We start from the raw sequence: 5,343 nt of genomic DNA on the forward strand, positions 1-5,343 counted from the left end.
ATTAATTCAGAATGGACATAAATTGAGGATGACTAAGTAAAAAACAAAAGAAAAGTATGAGGTTTAGGAAATATCTAAATTCCTTCAGAAACAATAATGTTGTTCACTAGAAACTCGGTTTTTTTCCCCTTGAAAATTTTTTTTGCATCATGCAAGATTTCTTAGCAATGTGACTGTCACATTATATCAGAACAGACAAGTGAGATGATGGGGCACTGCTAATTTGATCTTGAGCAATGATTTCAAACATTCTATAGTATTCAATGATATCTATTATTAAAATAGGTTACAGCAAGACCTTTGCTAGTTACTTCAATCATTACTTGTTATCACTATATAATTATGAAAATAATTTAATAGTTTTACATTTTTATAATTCATGGTATCATTGAACTATTAATCATTTGTTTCTTGAGTTTTAAGCGAACTCTGGGCTCTACTAAATAGAGGAAAACAATGTCACATTCTGGGGAGCTTAATATATTCAAACCTGTAAGCAAAAATTCTATTACACTTATGTTCTTTTTGGTTTTGTGAATCTATTGTATGTTTTTGATTTGTGGTTGTAAGCAACAATTCTAAATAGTAGATTATGAGCTAATCTGAAAATAATACTATCATTTATAGAATCTGTTGCTTTTTAACAATAAAAGATCCCTAGAGAACAACAATAAAGTATTGCTACAGCAGTGCATTCAGCCGTCCCCCGGATCTGTCTTTTGCTTCAATGGTGTGGACAGAACAGACCCAGGGACGCCCCTTGCTCCAGCCTCAACCATCCTCCAACCCTTTTTTCCACTCGCAGCTTTTGGATACAGCCACTCAGCCATCCTCAGCTTTTGGGACCAGCCAACACCATTTTCTGAGCTTAACTCCTTATTACCGATCAACCACGAGCTCCCAGATTCCTCAGAATTATTCCGCTGAGGTGGAGGCCGCCACCAACTTCCTGGTCAACCTGCATCTGGGTCCTCCTACACCTACTTCTCTCTGGGCTTCTACTTCCACCGCGAGGATGTGGCTCTGGACGGCATGGGCCACTTTTTCTGCAAATTGTCCAAGGAGAGGCATGAGGATACTGACAGTCTCTTGAAGATGCAAAACCAGTGCCGCGACACTACCTTCTTTCAGGACGTGCAGAAGCCGTCCCAAGATGAGTGGGGTAAAATCCAGGACGCTATGGAAGCCGCCATTCTCATGGAGAAGAACCTGAGCCAGGCCCTTGCGGGCCCTTAGGCCCTGGGTTCTGCCCGCGCAGACACGCACCCCTGTGACTTCCTGGAGAGCCGCTTCCGGCAGGAGCAGCTGAAATTCATCAAGCTGATGGCGACCACCTGACTAACCTCCGCAGGCTGGCTGGTCCCAGGCTGGGCTCGGCCAGTATCTCTTTGAAAGGCTCACCCTCAAGCATAACTAGGAGCCTCCAGAGCCCAGAGGCCTCTGAGGAGCCCCCCTGGTGTCAGGGCTTCTGCCTGAAGCCGTCTCTGCAGCCACTAGGCAGCTTTTTAACTGCCCTGGGGCCCTCTCCCAAGCCTTGGACCAAATGGAAACAATAACGCTTTTTGCAGCAAAAAAACCCAATTTACACATGACTTTAATTCTGCGCTGTGCGAAAGGATACTTGGTTTCTGACTTTGTTTTCCTGAGACCTTGAGAATAAGACAAGTAAATTTTGGAGAAGAGGATTTCTTTAGTTGTGTGTCATTTTTTTTTTTAGTATTAGTTACTGAACCTATTTGTAATCTGGCATAAACAATTGAATTATTGAATTAATCTAAAAGGAGCAAAGATCAGGCATCTATGCTAGGAAGCTAACTTATTTTTTTATTCCTCAATCCAACACTCAAAGCTTACTCTTTCCCTCCAGTGTCCTATAAAAGATATATTGATACTATAAAATATATACTGACTTGTATTTTGAGGAGTCTAAACTAAATGAAAATAGGACTAATTTGGACTTTGGAAACCTTATGAGAATATTTATGTTATTTATTATATGTTGAGGCAACTGAAGGTGAAACTGGAGCTGAGGAACTAGATGGCATTGAAGTCAAATGCAGCATTAATTTCTAGAAAGCCAAGTAACCAGATTGGACCCAATTAGCTTCTCTCACTGTTGTGACCACAGATTGCACACAGGCTCTCTTCCAAATGTGTGTCACAGACCCAAGGCAGCTATGGAAGAAGTCAGAGTGTGTGTCCTGATTATGAGCCAGACACATGACCTTTACTGATAGGCAATGACATATTATGGGGTGTTTAAACATTTCTAGAAATACACAAACTTTTTAAATGTTTGCATTCAAATAATTTTAGCTAAATTCACTTACATACTTTCTTATTATGTATGGCAAAATTTACTTTCCTCTAGTAAAACATATCACCTATATCTGCCCATGTCTTGGAAGACAGAGAACATACTAAAACTTCTGCTTCACTGATATTGAAGAGCAATATATGCATATATCCAGACTACAAACATACATTAGATTTACTAAACATAGTAAATAATGGAAGGGTTTTAATATCAATAATAGACTCTCAATGACAAGTCCTATGATTTTTTTCCTTCTCAGTACTTTTTCCTCCATACAAGATATTGCCTTATGTTTCCAGAATGAGACTGATAATGGGTATATCCTCCTAACATAGATGCTTGATCTATGCTCCTTTTAGAGTAAAATAAATTCTCTTAGCAAGAGCCTTACACAATAGGTTTGAAGGTACTTTGTGAACACGTTTTGAGAATACCTGAAGTTAATTACTAATCATCTAATTCAAAATGACAGGTACTCTGATTTACTTTTACACCTCACCCACACATTTTAAAAATTTTTTTAAATTTTTATTTAGCTCTCAGAAATTCTGTGAGGGAATCCATCCCCTGAAGGACCAAAGTTCTATAATTATTTAAAAGATGTGTATTTATGGCTAGATTTAAATTTAAGATAGGTGGGTGCAGAACCTGAAAAGGCGTAGACAGAAGGAGTAAAAGTAGGTTTTATAGCATGTGCCCCAATAAGTAAATTCCACTCCATACACTTCCTTCTTACAAATACTCTAAATCCAGTGTCATTCTACTGTGTAGGTACAAAGTGCATATCTCATAACCATTGAAACAGTAATATAATCATAAAAATGGGTACCAGGAATGATTTTTCTTTGCCTATAATATTTCATAAAGATGCTCTTATAACCCTTCTGCTTGGGAGGATCTAAAATTCAAAATGGAAGGGAGATTATACGTCACAATAGTTCTTTGGAATCATTTAGCTATTTCAAGTAAAGTTACATACTTTAGACCAAAAATTAACTTCTACTTCAATAAAACATATAATATACATATATATGATATAGTTCAGGCTATTTTCTAAACCAAGTAATTTTTGAAGGGTAGTGGTACTGCTGATGTACAGGGCATGAAGAGATATTTTCTTTCAAATGACTTAGGTCAAAAGTAAAGATGCTTGTGTTACAGTATATTTTCTATATTTGTGTCAATTTTTGATATATAGAAGAGCCTTTTTTCCCTCCATTTCCTTTCAACAGATTTTTTTTTATTTTATAAAGTGCATTTCAATAGGTAAGATGTCACCGTAAAAACTAATAAAAAGGATAGCAATCATACGGTGGTTTTTAATCTTTCAAATTAAGCTAAGAATTATATTCACACATGAATAATTTTCTGGTAATAAATTAGAGCTCTCTCAGCATGTGAAATATTACTTTAATTTGATGAGCAGGTTGGTATATTAGAGCTCTTTTATTGGAGTAGAAAAACATAAAGCCTAATCCCCTGGTGATTTATGTAATAGTGCCCAAACCATTACTAAGCCCACTTTGTCTATTAATTAGAATTTTGGTGATCAGATGACTTATGAGTCATTCAATTGAGCATAATCATCATCAGGTAAGCCAGTATGAGCCATGCCATGGAACAAATTAAGCTTACTAAGAATGCCGATTTCAAACTAATATAATATTGCAAGTCAACTATACTTCAATTTTAAAAAACCGCTGGTTTCAACTCTTCCCATTCAGTACTTGCCAAACAAGATTATATCTTTTCTCTTTAAAGTTTTCTTTGCAGAGAAAAAAATAAATGGTGACCTTGGCATAACAATAACTGGTTATTTCCAGACTCTCCTAACCTAAAGATGAATTAGTTGAACCTCTGAGCTACAGAATTTTCCACGCAACTTGCATTTCTTCTCTGCCTACTGGGAACCAAGTCAAACAGTTTTTTAAAGAGACTTTTAGTTAGAATTGACTTTTGAGTAGTACTTTTGAAAAGATATAGTTAACTATTTAATTGATGAATACACACATTTCTACCCTTTAAGCAATGAGCTGAAAGAATACTTTTGTGCAATAAACTAGGAGTGTTGTGCACTGGTAACAGCTCACATTCATTGAACATTTACTGTATGCTCAGAATCATTCTAAGAGTTTCACATGCATTTTTCACTACCTCTTCCAACAACCTTTTATGATAAGTTTTGCTACTATCCCTATTTAAAAGATAAGGAAATAATCATATAGAAGTTAAATAACAGGCCCAAGATATACAGCCTGTACACGGCAAAGCTGAGATAGCTCCTTTAGCAATTTATGGCATAAAGTTTTCCATTTTTATGCTCAGAAATCATTCTTTTGTGTTTGGTCTTTATTAACTATGTAAATATCCTACTGACCTTTGCCCCAAAGCAGTGCATACTTACCCTGAAATAAGCAGTTAAACAGTTGTACAGTTAAAAAAGAATTGATATTTTTCTTCTCAGCCTAGCATGCAATAACACATCTTATGGTGTTTACTAATCTAACAATGTGGATTCACTGTGTATAATGACTCTGTATTGACCAACACTGAAATTTATGCAGTATATTAAATTTCTCATTAAATATATACATTTGTGGCAGATCGATGATGAATACCCCTGCAAGCAAACCCCCAGACTGTTATTATGAGTTGGCCATGTGTTTGCTTTCAGGCACTTTGCCTGAATAAAATGTATTCAGGACCAAAATATTCTTCTCTTACACAAAAGTGGTCTGTTTTTTATAATTAACGTATGAGTTTAACTGGAGAACAGACCTGAATAAAGAATGGATTTAAAATGTATTCCTATTTAAAGTTATTGGATGCAGTCAGAAAGAGTAAAACAAATACCGTATGCTAACACACATATATGGAATCTAAAAAAAATATGGTTCTGATAAACCTAGGGGCAGGACAGGAATAAAGACGCAGAAGTAGAGAATGGACTTGAAGACACGGGGAGGGGGAAGGGTAAGCTGGGACGAAGTGAGAGAGTAGCATTGACATATATACACTACCAAATG

At 36.3% G+C, this 5,343-nt stretch overlaps 1 pseudogene; it reads left to right on the top strand.

The window, feature by feature from the left end:
* The first annotated feature begins 727 nt into the window (after window positions 1–727).
* On the top strand, window positions 728–1,556 carry LOC112066112 (ferritin light chain-like; annotated as a pseudogene).
* The last annotated feature ends 3,787 nt before the right edge of the window (window positions 1,557–5,343 follow it).

Source organism: Physeter macrocephalus, chromosome 21 (genome assembly GCF_002837175.3).
Source record: "Physeter macrocephalus isolate SW-GA chromosome 21, ASM283717v5, whole genome shotgun sequence".
In the NCBI taxonomy this organism is placed as follows: Eukaryota; Metazoa; Chordata; class Mammalia; order Artiodactyla; family Physeteridae; genus Physeter; species Physeter macrocephalus.